The sequence below is a fragment of the Trachypithecus francoisi genome, unplaced genomic scaffold (genome assembly GCF_009764315.1).
Source record: "Trachypithecus francoisi isolate TF-2019V2 unplaced genomic scaffold, Tfra_2.0 Lachesis_group4, whole genome shotgun sequence".
Taxonomy (NCBI): Eukaryota; Metazoa; Chordata; class Mammalia; order Primates; family Cercopithecidae; genus Trachypithecus; species Trachypithecus francoisi.
Genome location: NW_022681469.1, coordinates 49607721 through 49625047, shown reverse-complemented (window position 1 = coordinate 49625047; position 17327 = coordinate 49607721). Strand labels below are relative to the sequence as shown.

General features: G+C 34.6%; 1 long non-coding RNA gene across 1 annotated transcript in view; it reads left to right on the top strand.

Annotated features, from left to right (window-relative positions):
* Positions 1-8371: 8371 nt before the first annotated feature.
* LOC117072375 overlaps positions 8372-17327 on the top strand; it is a 37269-nt gene continuing 28313 nt past the window's right edge. Inside the window, exons 1-3 of the long non-coding RNA XR_004432770.1 lie at positions 8372-8677; positions 14726-14940; positions 15279-15381. This is a non-coding gene — a long non-coding RNA (uncharacterized LOC117072375). The remainder of the gene's footprint in view (positions 8678-14725; positions 14941-15278; positions 15382-17327) is intronic.

The window sequence follows — 17327 nt, the reverse complement described above, 5'->3', positions numbered from 1 at the left end:
TGAATTACTTCACTTAGGATAATGGTCTCCAGTTTCATTCAAGTTGCTGCAAAAGGCATTATGTCATTCTTTTTTTATGGTTGAATAGTATCCATGGTGTGTGTGTATATGTATATACACACCACATTTTCCTTATTCACTCATTGGTTGATGGGCATTAAAGTTGATTCCACATCTTTGCAGTTGTGAATTGTGCTGTGATAAACATACATGTACAGGTGTCTTCTTTATATAATTACTTTAAAATAATGACATTTTCCTTTGGTTCAGTACCTAGTATTGAACAAGGGATTACTGGATCAAATGGTAGTTCTATTTGTAATTCTTTAAGAAATCTCCATATTGTTTTCCATAGAAGTTGTACTAATTTACATTCCAACCAGCAGTGTATAAGTGTTCCCTTTTCACCACATGATGGGACAAGGTTTAATCCAAATGAGTGAAACCCTAAAACGTGAAACTTCATGATTTTTGCACATTGATTCTGTAACCTGAGACTTTGCTGAAGTTGCTCATCAGCTTAAGGAGATTTTGTGCAGAGACAATGGAGATTTCTAAATATACAATCATGTCATCTGCAAACAGAGATAATTTGACCTCCTCTTTCCCTAATTGAACACCCCTTATTTATTTCTCTTGCCTGATTGCCCTGGCCAGAATTTCCAATACGATGTTGAACAGGAGAGGTGAGAGAGGGGATCTTTGTCCTATGCCAGTTTTCTTTTTTTTTTTTTTTTTTTTTTTTTTTTGTGGCGGAGTCTCTCTCTGTCGCCCGGACTGGAGTGCAGTGGCCAGATCTCAGCTCACTGCAAGCTCCGCCTCCCGGGTTTACGCCATTCTCCTGCCTCTGCCTCCCGAGTAGCTGGGACTACAGGCGCCCGCCACCTCGCCCGGCTAGTTTTTGTATTTTTAGTAGAGACGGGGTTTCACCATGTTAGCCAGGATGGTCTCGATCTCCTGACCTCGTGATCCGCCCATCTCGGCCTCCCAAAGTGCTGGGATTACAGGCTTGAGCCACAGCGCCCGGCATATGCCGGTTTTCAAAGGGAATGTTTCCAGGTTTTGCCCATTCAGTATGATATTGGCTGTGGGTTTGTCATAAATAGCTCTTATTATTTTGAGATATGTTCCATCAATACCTAGTTTATTGAGAGCTTTTAGCAAGAAGTGCTGTTGAATTTTGTCGAAGGCCCTTTCTGCATCTATTGAGATAATCATGTTGTTTTTGTCATTGGTTCTGTTTGTGCTGGATTACGTTTTTCAATTTGCATATGTTGAACCAGCCTTGCATCCCAGGGATGAAGTAGACTTGGTCATGGTGGATAAGCTTTTAGATGTGCTGCAAGCATTCCTATGTAATAATAACAGATGAATAGAGAACCAAATCATGAGTGAACTCCCATTCACAATTGGTAGAAAGAGAATAAAATACCTAGGAATATAACTTACAAGGGATGTGAAGGACCTCTTCAAGGAGAACTACAAATCACTGCTCAAGGAAATAAGAGAGGACACAAACAAATGGAAAAACATTCCATGCTTATGGATAGGAAGAGTCAATATTGTGAAAATGGCCTTACTGCCCAAAGTAATTTATAGAATCAATGCTATCCCCATCAAGCTACCACTGACTTTCTTCATAGAATTGGAAAATCTACTTTAAATTTCATATGGAGCCAAAAAAGAACAGGCATATCCAAGAAAATCCTAATCAAAAAGAACAAAGCTGGAGGCATCATGCTACCTGGCTTCAAACTATACTACCAGGCTACAGTAACCAAAACAGGTATATAGACCAATGGAACAGAACAAAGGCCTCAGAAATAACACCACAAATCTACAACCATCTGATCTTGGACAAGCCTGACAAAAACAAGCAATGGGGAAAGAACTCCCTATTTAATAGATGATGTTGGGAAAACTGGCTAGCCATGTGCAGAAAGCTGAAACTGGATCCCTTCTTTACACCTTATATAAAAATTAACTTAAGATGGATTAAAGACTTAAACATAAGACCTAAAACCATAAAAAACCTAGAAGAAAACCTAGGCAATACCATTGAGGACATAGGCATGGGCAAAGACTTCATGACTAAAATACAAAAAGCAATGGTGACAAAAGCCAAAATTAATAAATGGGATCTAATTAAACTAAAGAACTTCTGCACAGCAAAAGAAACTACCATCAGAGTGAACAGGCAACCTACAGAATGGTAGAAAAATTTTGCAATCTATCCATCTGACAAAGAGCTAATATCCAGAATCTACAAAGAACTTAAACAAATTTACAAGAAATAAACAACCCCATCAAAAAGTGGGTGAAGGATATGAACAGACACTTCTCAAAAGAAAACATTTATGCAGCCAACAAACATATGAAAGAAAGTTCATCATCACTGGTCATTAGAGAAATGCAAACCAAAACCACAATGAGATACCATCTCACACCAGTTAGAATTGTGATGATTAAAAAGTCAGGAAACAACAGATGCTGGAGAGGATGTGGAGAAATAAGAACGCTTATACACTGTTGGTGGGAGTGTAAATTAGTTCAACTATTGTAGAAGACAGTATAGTGATTCCTCAAGGATCTAAAACTAGAAATATCATTTGACCCAGCAATCCTATTCCTGGGTGTATACCCAAAGGATTATAAATCATTCTGCTATAAGGACACATGCACATGTATGTTTATTGCAGCACTGTTCACAATAGCAAAGACTTGAACCAACCCAAATTCCCATCAATGATAGACTGGATAAAGGAAATGTGGCATATATACACCATGGAATACTATGCAGCCATAAAAAAGGATGAGCTCATGTCCTTTGAGGGGACATGGATGAAGCTGGAAACCATCATTCTCAGCAAACTAACACAAGAACAGAAAACCAAACACAACATGTTCTCAATCATAAGTGGGAGTTGAACAATGGGAGCACATAGACACGGTGGGAGGCGGGCATCATACATGAAGGCCTGTCAGGGGCTGGGGGACTGGGGAAGGGATAGCATTAGGAGAAATACCTAATGTAGATGATGGGTGCAGCAAACCACTATGGCACGTGTATGCCTATGTAACAAACCTGCACGTTCTGCACATGTACCCCAGAACTTATTATTATTCTGTCAGGACACCATCTGGCATGCCTCAAGCTGTACCACATTAGTAGGCTACCACCTCAAGCAGCTTTGATCTTATGCTGCTTTGCAATTTTTGGGATAGTAAATGTTCAAGAAATTGACAGATATCTCATGGCCAATAAACTGAAACAAGGAATATACAGATTGGAAAATTTTGGTACAGATTGAATAATTACGGGTGACGATAACTAGAGTGAAAGAAAGGAGAACAATAATAAATCTCCATGGCCAGGTATAGTGGCTCACTCCTGTAATCTCAGCACTTTGGTAGGCTAAGGCAGGTAGATTTCTTGAGCCCAGGAGTTCAAAACCAGCCTGAGCAACATGACGAAACCCTGTGTCTAAAAAAACAAAAAAAAAAGAAAGAAAAAAAATCCAGATGTGAGATGTGGTGGCCCATGCCTGTAGTCCCAGCTACTCAGGACACTCAGGTGGAAGGATTACCTGAGACTGAGGAAGTCAAGGCTGCAGGAGCTGGGATCCTGGCACTGCACTCCAGCCCAGGTGACAAAGCAAGACCCTGTTTCAAAATAATAATAATAATAATAATAATAAATCATGTATTTCCTTTATTGTGATTTGGGAATAAGAAAAGGAACAGATTATTGATAAATAAAAGGAAGGTAAGACGCTTATTATAAGTTATTTTAATAAATTGCGTGTTGTAAAGAATCATGCTTGGTTGAAGTATCTCAAAACAATGCTGGAAAAAAGTGGAAATGCAGAATGTAAAAAAAAGTGCGCTATTTATTTGGGGCTTAACTCAACTTTTCAAGGAAAGAATAACAATGTATGGGGAAAGAATAAACCACTATTTAAAATGAAAGAGATTATAAAAGTCTTTTCTTATCAGTGTAGTCCATCCATCTCTGCAACAGAATCACAAATTCCCAGGCTAGAGTCCAGGACTGTCAGAATTGAGGTCTCTAGGAGTGGAACTAAGGTATCTTAACTTCTGTTTTGAGCACAGGTAATTCATAGTCACATGAAAGATTAGAACTACTGGTGTAAGGGATGCTCCCAGCAGTAAGCTATAAGAAAACTAGAAATGTGTTAATTACTTGTGAAATTTCATATATATGTATATACATTTATATGTGTGTGTGCGTATACACACATACACACATCCTTGTGGAGTAAAAATTACATTGATTGTCACTTATTATTTCTACTAAATTTGGAAATAATCAGTTTCAGCATTTATCCAAGCTACTTTGAGCCACAACTTTTCTAAAATATTTGGTGAAAATTATTGACTCACTGTCAGTACACAATGTCAGTGGCTTCTCATATTTGTGATTATCATATATAGTGCCCCCTCCTCTTCCCTCTGGCAAGTGAAAATGTCTTGAGCATCTTATTTCCTAAAATATTCTGTTGGATAACTTTCTTTTTAAAATATTTTTTTATATAGCTGCAATGTGGATTAAATGACAAAGTGGAAGGACCTGAAAACAAAATATGAACTCATAGGACAGGAATATTTCATGTCAAGGACAGACTAGAAGATACTGAATTCAGTAACAACAGACCATTCAACAGTTTCTAAAAAGATTTTTTTTATCCCTAGTAAAATGTAAATCTCTTTTCAAAATTCTGCAACATAACAAAATAAAAGTAGTGATTCCCTGACATACAATACTGCCAAATTAGATTTTATTCTTTTTGGAAGGATTTTTTTCTCCTTGTGGTAGGAAAAAGTGTAAGGGAAGGTCTTTTAAATATATTAACAGGAATTAAAACCAAAAGCTTCACTGAAAATTGGAGACAGGAAGCATTTATTTTTAAAAATAGATTTTTAAAACAAAAAATAGAAATACCCAAATTCAATCTAAACATATATAAAAATCAATCTAATATATCAAAATAACATTGTGATTTTGTCCTTGAGCAAACATCATTAAGTGTACTTACACAAAGTATAACCTACTAGATGGTATAGCCTACTACACACCTAAACTGTGTGGTATAGACTATTGCTCCTAGACTATAAACCTGTACATCACGCTGTCCTGAATACTGTAGCCAGTGGAACAGAATGGTAAGTATCTGTGTATCTAAACATAACTGAACAGAGAAAAAGTACAGTAAAATATGGTATTAAAGATTTTAAAAAATGGTACATTTGTATAAGGCACTTACCATGAATGGAGCCTGCAGGACTGGAAGTTGCCCTTGGTGAGTAGTGAGTAGTGAATGAATGTGAAGGCCCAGAACGTTCTGTACACTACTATAGACTTTATAAACACTGCTTGCTTAGACTATAGTAGACTTACTTTTTAAAGCATTTTTTTCTTTCTTTAATAAAAAATTGACTTCAGCTTACTGAATTGTTTTTACTTTTGTAAACTTTTTAATTTTAAAAAACTGTTTTACTCTTTTGCAATACTTAGTTTAAAATACAAACACAACATACAGCTGTCAAAAAATATGTATTTTCTTATTCTATAAGTTTTATTCTATTTTAAACTTTTTTGTTAAGGTTTCTTCCTTAGGTTATAGCATTGTTATAAGTTCATATTCTTTATCTTTGGTAGAACTGTTTTTGTAGAGCTTGTTTATTGTTGACTTACGGGAGCCGGTGATGTGGCTAGTCACACAATCCCCTCTCCAGCTCTTCACCTTCTGAGAACACCCTTCCAGTAACCACAGTTTTCCTGAATTTGTTTTTCTAAATTTTCAAGAGAAGAAGAATGCGCACAGTAGGATGACTGCATCTGGCCTTAGGATAACAGCTGGGAAGGCAAAAATCCACTTCATGTAACTCCACTCTTCTGAGCATATACTTGCCACCGGAATCTGCCTACTTTTCTTTATTCTCTACTGTCTTAAGGTAGCTGCTTTTTTATTACACTCAAATTTTATATTCTTTTTGGTGGGTAATCTATTGGTACAATCAGTACGAAAAATTGAAGTCTAAATTATATATTTAAGTATTTGCTATTTTCCATTATTTCATCTGTTTTCTTCAGGAATTCTAGTTATTGGCATGTTAAACTTCCTTTTTTATGTGTATTGCCTTTCCAACATTTTATTTTACAACACATTCTTGCTTCAAAGTATTATTACTATATTATCTTTGATCATTACTGAGCCTTACATTATCTCTCTTCTTGCTTGTATCCCTTTCAGTTCTGTCTTAAGTTTTCTAAGCATGTCTTTTTTTTTTCTTATTCCTCTTTCTTATGTTTCATTTTCTCCCCATGACTCACTATCTGGTTACAGAATTCTTGTTTTGCTGATACAGTTTTTGTTTAAAGAAGCCATTGATTTTTTATGACATTTAAACCAAAATATTTTGGCACAATTTTCATCTGCTATGTAGTAACATTTTCCTGGTGATATTTATTTATTAATAAGTTTGGCTACTTCTTTTTACATGTTTTGTTGCAGTATCTCTGTGCTATGCTGTGCTGATTTGTGCCTCAGCATTGAATTTGGATTGTCTCTGATGTGTTATTTTCAGGAGGTTCCTGTGATATGGGAGTTGGGACTCAGTCAGGAAGAAACACATAGCGTCCAGTGTTGTCATGACATGTGTTTATAAAGTGGTTTATAGCGTGGTTCTTTTTAAAGCCATCTCTTCTTGTTTACTCTGAACCAAATTAGTTCTAAAGGGTCTACTTCTGTCTACTCTAATTTTCTTTTCCATTGTTGAAAATACAAGATCATGCTTTTCTATTTTAAAAAATACCCTAACCATGAAGGACGTTCTTGCCAAAATTTCCCGAAATTTGATTCCATTGGATCCTCCTCTTTTCCTCTTACCTGTTCCTGCATGGCTTTTGCCCAATATCAGTTGTTCTTAACAGTCTTAATGGGAGGTGGGGGTTGTGGGTTTTATCTTTCTTGTAACTTCACTAAAACTGGATTTTGTGAGTATATATGAACATATTTGTGAAGCTGTAATTTCTAAGAAAAGAGAAGAAATGATGCTAATTTTCACAGCCTTGATCATAATGAAGATGGCATGGTCAGGTTTTGTTTGTTTGTTTTAGCTTTTTATTGTTTCCATTGAGTAAAGTACCTTTTTTTATTTGCAATGCAACAGATGTACAGTTATTTGATCGGCTGAATATTACATTTATTTAGATGCTATTAGATTCTACGTGTGTAATCCAAAAATAAATACAAGGTTTTTGGTTCATATGTCAATATGTAAGCATAAAAGGAAACGTTAATTATAAGCCCAAGAAACAGAAAAAAGAAAGGTTAGTGACAACTCTAAAATATGCTTCTGAAAAATCAAGTGTTCCCACATATATAATCAAGATTTCCTGGTTGAAAAAAAAAAGTAAAAATCAGATATACAAAGTAAGAGGCATATTTAAAATTTTAATATATCTAAGAGTCTATCTACATATTAAATCTACACATGTAACATTTCTATTTCAAAAATGTGAAATAATGTTTGATTCTTAATAGCTTTATCACAAACATAATTCACATGATTACAAAAATATTGAAAAACAGAAAACTATAAATTAGAAATTTGAAGACTTAAAATATTTATAATTTTTTCCACTAGAAATACCCACTATTAACACTTGATTATATTTCTTCCCAGTCTGTTTTCAATGTGGTGTGTGTGCATGTATGTGCTAATGAGTGGATGGATAGACAGTAGAGATATTGAGAGATTTTGTTTATTTTTGAAGCACACTTTTTCATCTGGTCCTATATATTGAGTATATTCAAATATATTTATTTTTTATAATATGACATTATTCCCTTAATAATACTTCAACATATAAATGATTATAATTTATTTGGAATTAAAGGTGGTTTCTAAATGTTTGCTACTATGGATAATACACTTATATTTTATTTATTTATTTAATTTATTTATTTATATTGAGAAAGGAGTCTCGCTCTGTCACTCAGGCTAGAGTATAGTGGCACGATCTCCGCTCACTGCAATCCCTGCCTCCCATGCTCAAGCCATTATCCTGCCTTAGCCTCCCTAGTAGCTGGGATTACAGACACCCACCACCACGCCTGGCTAATTTTTGTGTTTTTAGTAGAGACAGGGTTTCTCCATGTTGACCAGGCTGGTCTTGAACACCTGACCTCAAGTAATCTGCCCCCGTTGGCCTCCTAAAGTTCTGGGCTTACAGGCATGAGCCACTGCATCTGGCCAATACCCTTATATTTAAACTTTAGTTCATAGTTCTGCTTAGGTCATAATGGTGGGTTCTGACAGAGATAGAATTAGCACAGACTATGAACATCTTTAAGGCTCTAGACACATACTATGAAATTAGTTGCTAGAAAATCTGAGACAAATTATGTTGCCAGTACTAAATATAGTTGTGCCTGTCTTCTGGTAATGATTTTTTGTTTGTTTAATCTCTGCCAAATCATCAGGAGAGAAATTTTTCCAGTAGTTTGTTATTGTTCTCTCACCAAGTTACCACCAATTTGAGACATAAAACAATACTCTTATTATCTTAGCGTTCTATGGATCAGAAGTTCAGGCACATTATGGTTCAGCTGTTTCTCTGGTCCTGGTTTCGCAAGGCTGAAATCAAAGTGTGAGTACGGCTGTGTTACTTTTAGAGGATCTAGGAATGAATCCACTTCCAAGCTCATTCAGGCTGTTGGAAAAATTTACTTCCATGCAGTTGTAGGACTGAAGTCCAAGATAACTTGCTGTATGTCGGCTGTGAAGCCATTCAAATGTTTTGGCTGGAGCGCCTTTCTCCATCTTCAAAGCTAGCAAAGGCAGGTTGAGTCCTTCTCATGCTTCTAATCTCCCCAAACTCCCCTTCTGTTTCATCTCTCCTCCCTCCTTCCGTGCCATTTCTGACTGACACTTCTGCCTTCTGCTGCTGCTTTTAAAAGCTCATAAGATAAAACGAACCCAGGATAACAGTTTTTAGTTTTAGTTTAGTTTTCATTTATGTATGATAGAAAAACATTTTTTGTAGTTTAATTGGTCATATATATTAGAAAAATGTTTTTTTGTAGTTTAATTGGACATTTATTTCTATTTTTTTGTGAGTAGAAGGTTGTGTCATTTGCTAATTTTCATTTGAGGTAATAGCATTTTATTTTTATATATTTATATAAAATACATTACTTTTATATGAAATTTATATATACTGTGTATAATTTTTATGTTTTAAGGATATTGAATCATCTTGCTTTTATAATATGAAGTTTTGTGGTTAATATTTTAATGCTTCTTGGCTTTATTTCATGTTTATTGTAAGGTTTAAATATGCATTTTTAAATAGCTAATTTTCCAACAATATTTTGCAGACTGAAATATATGTTGAAATATATTTTGATTTGCATCCTTTGTTCAATATCAGTATCTTGTAATATTTTTCAACTCTTTACAAGAGCTATTCTTTCCCATTCCTCTGTTTATTTCCTTCCACAATAATATTGTTATATGCAAAGTACTATCACATCTGGAATAAAAAGTCAAGGAGCTTGTTCATCACTTTTGTTTTAAAATTCACTTTGACATTACCCTTGAATTTTAATTCTAGAATGTCCTCTTCTTAAGAAATCCATTGAAACTTTAGTAGAGGCTGCATTCATCATATAAGTGAATTTAGGATAAACTTTATTCCTTAAAGTGTTTCTCCATTTTAAATGATCATATTAAGACTACATAAATTAGTGACATTCACTGTCCTTCTCTATATGTGTGTGTGTATGTGTGTGTGTATGTCTACCAATATACGTCCTGGTTATTTTGAAGAATTTTTCTCATAGTCTTATCAGTGAAATTTCTTGGTTTAATATAGCCAATGCATATATTTATGTGTTGGCTTACCATTTTTGTAGATTTTTAAATTTCAGAATAATTCTGATTGTTTGATAAGCTATGTACATATGGATATTCTCCATAAAGGATATTATTTTGATTATTTTGACTCTTCTTTTTTAATGATTTGATATAATTATATGAATTCTTGATTTTCTAATGATAATGCCGTTCTTTTGTGCTTATTGCAGAAATATTATCTTTCAGTATGGTAAAAAAATGAAATTTTTGCAGCTTTATTGATTATAAAATCATCTAGCATTATAAAGTTTTGTTAAATTACTGCACAGTTATGTTTCTATCATTGTCTTCTTGTGTTATTTAACAATATTTGTTATACTTTTCATTATTCTCATAAACTATGATGCTTTATACATATATTTTTGTATTTTGCACTTCTTATGAATACAAAATTACTTCCTTATTTAGTGCTTTTTGATATGTTTATTATTTTACATAAAATTAATAGTTGCTTATTTTCATCTGATTTGAATTTATTTGGCAAAACTATACAATTCTCATTTTTTACATTTCTAAGAAATTTTATTTTAGTCTTCACTCATATAAGCCATGTAGATTTGCATTTAAGTTTACCTTATGACAGAGAAAAAATAAATACTTGTGCTTATTACTATAATAGATGTTTGGTCATATTTCCTTTTGATATAATCTTTTATAGTTTTCATACTTTCGCATTTTACTTTTTCAAATTTTTAAAATTTTTGCTATGTTGACTTATTTTGTTTTATTTATTCAGTAATTTTAATGTTATCAGTGTTTACTAGAGTTATTTTATAAATACTTATTAAAATTTTCAAAACTACTTTTTAACATTTATTTTTTAACAATTTAGAATGAAAAATGAAATATTTGCCACATTTTTATTTTCTACCCACTCTTGCATACATGGGTTTTTGTAAGTGTAATATATATCTTAATACCCAGATTATCTCTAATTCATTTATATTTAACATACTCTCACAACAATAAAATTGGCATTACCTTTTAGACTGATAACATTAATTTCAAAGAAGTTTTAGATGTAATTTTATTTAACTATTTTAAATGCTTACCACTTATTCAGAGAAAGTGATAATTTTTCTTTTTTTTTTTTTTTCTTTTTTTGAGACGGAGTCTCGCTCTGTCGCCCGGGCTGGAGTGCAGTGGCCGGATCTCAGCTCACTGCAATCTCCGCCTTCCGGGTTCACGACATTCTCCTGCCTCAGCCTCCCGAGTAGCTGGGACTATAGGTGCCCGCCACGTCGCCCGGCTAGTTTTTTGTATTTTTTAGTAGAGACGGGGTTTCACAGTGTTAGCCAGGATGGTCTCGATCTCCTGACCTCGTGATCCGTCCGTCTCGGCCTCCCAAAGTGCTGGGATTACAGGCTTGAGCCATTTTCATTCTTGTGTTCCTATTTTGATTAAACTGTCAGTTGACTGAGTTATTTTCTAATATATTGTTCAGAAATACTCATGGTTAGCAAGGTTCCTGAGCCCTTGAGTATTTTGCAAATGTTTTTCTCTTTTCTTCAAATATCAAAACCATTTAGGTTATCATAAAATTTGAGAAACACTAACCTCTTGTCTCTCAAAATTCTATAGACGCTTTTAGCTTAGGCATATTTTACTGCAAATACAAAACCAAAAATAGCTTGATTTTTGTTCTTCTGCAGGCAATTTGGATAAGCGTAGAATTATTTTCATCAACCTTTTATGGAAAGTTTAAGAATATTTTTCTTGGTGTCTCTTTTCATTAATTCTATCTAAAGTTTAATGAGCTCTCTTGCTCTGCATAGTTATACTTTTTTAAGCTACAGGAGAAATTAATTTGAATTACTTTATTCTTTGATTTTCGATTTTGTTCCAGTTTTTGCCCTTTCATAATCAGAAACATCTTTAATTCATAGTTGGCTTCTGTTTTCTGTCATCCTTATTCTTTCATAGGTGACAAGGTTTCTTTTTTTGTCTTTCTAGTCCATATGGTACATACATTTCAGAGACCAACAGTTTATTAAAATCTTTAGTACAGTAAGATATTTCACTTCTTCTCACAGAATATCCTTTATAGAACCCATTTGTGATTTTTCTTATCTTTTATTTTGTTCTTGATTTATGTGTAATTCAAAGAGGTGATATTTATCTAGACCTGTGCTATTAGTCATATTAGCTATTTATATGTATATTATTTGATTTAAATTGAACTAAAAATTAAGTTTCTCTGTCACACTAAAGACAAGATTTCCATGCTGAGTGACATCTTTGAGTTATAGCTCTCTGAGAATGATGATTTTGTCAGTTGGAGACTCTGGCAAGAATCCACCTGGAGGAATCTATTTGAGTTTTGGACCCATTGCCTCCCTGATACTACTAATAATTCCACCTTTTTTGAAAACTATGCATAAGAAAACCAAAACAGATAACTCCATTAAAAAGTGGGCAAAGGACATGAACAGACGTTGTTCAAAAGAAGACATACAAATGATCAATAAGCATACAAAAGAATTTTCAACATCACTAATCATTAAGAGAATTGCAAATTAAAACCACATGAGATATCATCTTATACCAGTGAAAATGGCTATTGTTAAAAAGTCAAAAAAGAACAGATGTTGGTGAGGATGCAGAGAAAAGGACAAAAGGGAACGTTTATACACTGTTGATGGGAATGTAAATTAGTAAAACTTCTGTGGAAAACAGTATGGAAATTTCTCAAATAACTAAAAATAGAATGTGCATTCCATCCAGCAATCCCACTACTGGGTATTGACCCAAAGGAAAACAAATCATTATATCAAAAAGACACCTGCACTCATATGTTTATCATGACACTATTCAAAACAGCAAAGATATGGAATCAACCTAAGTGTCCATCAATGGATGATTGGATAAAGAAGGTGTAATATATATATACATACACACACACACACACACAATAAAATAGTATTCAGCCATTAAAAAGTATTTTGCAACAATATGAATGTAACTGAAGGCCATTATCTTTTTTTTTTTTAATTTGGAAAAAAGTGCTTTATTTATACATAGATGTGTTTCTTTTTTTTTTTCTTTATACTTTAAGTTCTAGGGTACATGTGCACAACATGCAGGTTTGTTACATATGTATACATGTGCCATGTTGGTGTGCTGCACCCATCAACTCGTCAGTACCCATCAATTCGTCATTTACATCAGTTATAACTCCCAATGCCATCCCTCCCCCTCCCCCACCATAATAGTGTGATGTTCCCCTCCCCATGTCCAAGTGATCTCATTGTTCAATTCCCACCTATGAGTGAGAACATGTGGTGTTTGGTTTTCTGTTCCTGCAAAAGATTGCTGAGAATGATGGTTTCCAGCTGCACCCATGTCCCTACAAAGGACACAAACTTTTTAATGGCTGCATAGTATTCCATGGTGTATATGTGCCACATTTTCTTAATCCAGTCTGTCACAGATGGACATTTGGGTTGATTCCAAGTCTTTGCTATTGTGAATAGTGCTGCAATAAACATGTGTGTTCATGTGTCTTTATAGCAGCATGATTTGTAATCCTTTGGGTATATACCCAGTAATGCAATGGCTGGGTCATATGGTATTTCTAGTTCTAGATCCCTGAGGAATTGGAAGGCCATTATCTTAAGTGAAATAACTCAGAAACAGTTAAGTCCATTACCACATGTCATCACTTACATGAGGGAGCTAAATAATGTGTACACATGGACATAGAGTGTAAATAATAGACACTGGAGACTTGGATGGATGGAAGTGTGGGAGGAGGTTGAGGGATAAGAAATTGCTTAGTGGGTCCAAAGTACATTATTTGGGTGATGACTAAAAGCCCAGATGTCACTGCTACGCAATATATCCATGTGACAGCACTGTACTTGTACCCACTAAATATATACAAATTTTTTAAAAAGAAAAGAGACCATTACAATTACTACTGCACTCTTGTCAACACTGAATGTCTCACCCATAAGGCCTTATTAATATTTACCCTGATATACCTAGATTGAGGTTGGTCAATTCAGATTGCATTATTACCAAGGAAGAAAGGGCCCCCAAATCTTCCCTAACTGAGTGAAAATGGTATATTCAGGAACACAGCTGGCCTATCCTCAGCAGCAACTTGACCTCACATGAAAAATTAGCAGTGATTCCTTTATAGGAAATTATGACCCCTAATCTATTGTCTGAAGTAAAGCCAGTGGATCAATGGGAGCAAAAGTTGATCCCAATGTCACTAAATGAGAGAACATATTCCATGGGCACTGCCCCTGTCTATTTCTGGCAGACTCATGACACTAGACCTTTGATCTTTACTTGTAACTATCAAAAATTCAAAATTCTTTCCTGACATCCCTGGACAGGATTATTTTTTCCCTAACAAGAATCCCAGGATAGCCTGATTCATAGTCTAACAACCTAGCAAAAGGGAGTGTCAGTAATTCAAAATTAATTTTAGGTCAGACACCTGAATTGTCTTGTTGAATTGACATGGTAGCAGATCATAAGTGTAACGACCACTTGGTTAAGTGCATTGCTCTCCAAGTCAAAGAGAGGGAAACATTGGGTCTCTCTGAGTTTTGTAAAAATACGTTGTCATTTGGAACTAGCCCCACTATGTGAAAGCTCTGAGTGTGTACAGAAGATGCTTGAAAGTGTGGAGTTCCCCTTAAAGGAATTAGAAACACTAATTTTGGGGTATTGGAGGAAAAGCAACTACCCTCGCCCCTGAGAAAGCAAGCCATTAGGTCTCTGAGATGTAGACCGGGGAGACACATTAATGATTTTTTTGCTTCAGATCTGTCCTGGATCCTTTCATACCAAGAAAAAATGTCCTGGTGATAACACAACAAAAACTGTTGCACACACTTTAAACTGTCTGCTGGGTGAACTATCCTAACCAGACATCTCCAACCACTGCTTTTTCTTCTAACCTTATCAAAAGGTCTATCACAAACAATGGAATGATTCCAGCTTTTGCAACTCCCAAAGAAAAGTCTCCTCTTTCTCTCCGTAAGTTCACCATCCACATTCTCAACCATTGCCTGGGGCAAATGAATAGCATCCAAATGATGGCAAAAACAAGCAAGATAGATGGAACTGCCTTCAGAGTCTTTTCAAAATCAGGAACTAGACTCTATCCACCAGTGGGGCTAGAGAACACATTAGAGGCAATATCAACTTGTGCCCCCACATTGATTGTTGGAGGTCCCATGAGCAGGACTTCAGCAATCATCATATCTTTTCTCCCCTGGGACGACATGTGCATATTGCTGGGATTATAGTTCTTGTGTAGAAGCTAGGAATTAACTCGCTTCCTTTCCAAAAACATTGTTATTTTCATCTTACAGGTGGTGATAAGAGACCAAGTCTTTATGGAAACACCACCAGTAACTGAGAGCTCAGAAGACTGAGGCATTCGCTCTAAAATGAAGCTGCCCTGGATTTTCCAAGGTAGATTTCTTGAGGGATAACTGATACCTTACTTATTTGCTGTTTTTGGCAGTTATTACCACAATGTGAGTCATCAAATTAGAAAGAGTGGTAAAATACTTGTTTTGAATTTAGCTGAAGTAACCAATCAGACTATCTTGGACTATCGTGGAGCTGGAAGAAATTTAGCTTATCCTCAACCCATTGACTAGGGATGATAGGGATGCTGGAATTGTTATAGATTTCATCCTTATTGGCAAATGTGTAGCTTGAACAATTGTTAATATATCCTATTATACTTGAATTAATGACTCAGACCAAATGGAAATGTCTATTAAGAAACATAAGGAAGAAATTATCCAACTCTCCAAAGTAGACAGCAATAATTTCTTTTTTTATCCATTACTTCAAGCATTTATCCTTTGTGTTATAAACAATCCCATTATACTCTTCTAGTTGTTTTTAAATGCAAAATTAAATGATTTTTTACTATAGTCAGCCTGTTGTGTTAGCAAATACTAGGTCTTATTCATTCTTTCTGTTTCTTTTGTACTCATTAACTATCCCCACTTCCCCGCCACTACCCTTCCCAGACTCTGTCCTTTTCTCAATGTTTGTTCTTGGCACCTTTGCTGAAAGTGGGTTCACTGTTGCTTTTTTGCTCAGGATAGCTTTGACTATTCTGGATCTTTTGAGGTTCCATATAAATTTTAGCATTGTTTGTTCCATTTATGTGAATAATGTATTAGATATTTTGATAGGTATTGCATTGAATCTGTAGATTGCTTTGGGTAATATGGACATTTGAAAGATATTGATTCTTCAAATCCATGAACATAGAATATCTACACTTTTTGGTGTCCTCTTCAATTTCCTGCATCAGTGTTTTATGGTTTTCATTATAGAGATATTTTAATTCTTTGGTTAAGTTTATTCCTAGGAATTTTATTTTATCTGCTATCTACTGTAAATGGGAATGCTATCTTGATTTCTTTTTAAGATTTTTACTGTTGGCACATAGAAATGCTACTGATTATTTCTTATTGATTTTTCATTATGCAACTTTACTGAATGTGTTTATCACATTCAGAATGTAGTTATTCTAGCAGTTTTTTGTGGAGTCTTTAGTTTTCTCAAAATATAAGATTATATAATCTGCAAACAAGGATAATTTGACATCTTTCGTTCCAATATGAATGCCATTTATTTCTTCCTTTTACTGATGGTTCTAGCTAGCACTTCCAGCTTTACGTTGAGTAACAGTGTTGAAAATATGCATCATTGTTGTGTTCTAGATCCTGGAGAAAAGGCTTTTAGTTTTTACCCATTCAGTATGATACTAGCTGTGGGTCTGTCTTATATGGCCTTTTAACTGTTAGGTATGTTCCTTCTATACCATTTGTGATGGTTCTAACTATTAAATAATTTTGAATTTTATCAAATGGTTTTTCAGCATCAATTGAAATAACAATATTGATTTTGTCCTTCATTCTATTGGTATTATGTATCACATTGATTAATTTGCATACGTTGAAACATGCTTGCATCCCTTGGATAAATCCCACTTGGTTATGATGAATAAACTTTTTAATGTGTTGTTAAATTAGGTTTGCTCATATTTTGTTGAGGACTTTTGTATCAATAAATATACATCAGTGATACTGGCCTGTAGTTTTCTTTTCTTGATGTGTCCTTACTTGCTTTTGTATCAGGTTAATACTGGCCTCACAGAATGAGTTTAGAAGTATTCCCTTTACTTGACTTTTGGTCATATCATTCTAATATCTGTCCACAAGGTCACAGTTCCTTCTCATCTCCTGGCTGTGTGAAACCTTTACCTCTGTTTTATAAAAATATTTGTTATGGCATTCATTGCCCTACAAAATAATCTGGGGTTATTTCCTCATCACAAAATTGTTAACCTAATCACATCTGCAGATACCTTTTTCTCAAAATACAGTAGTATT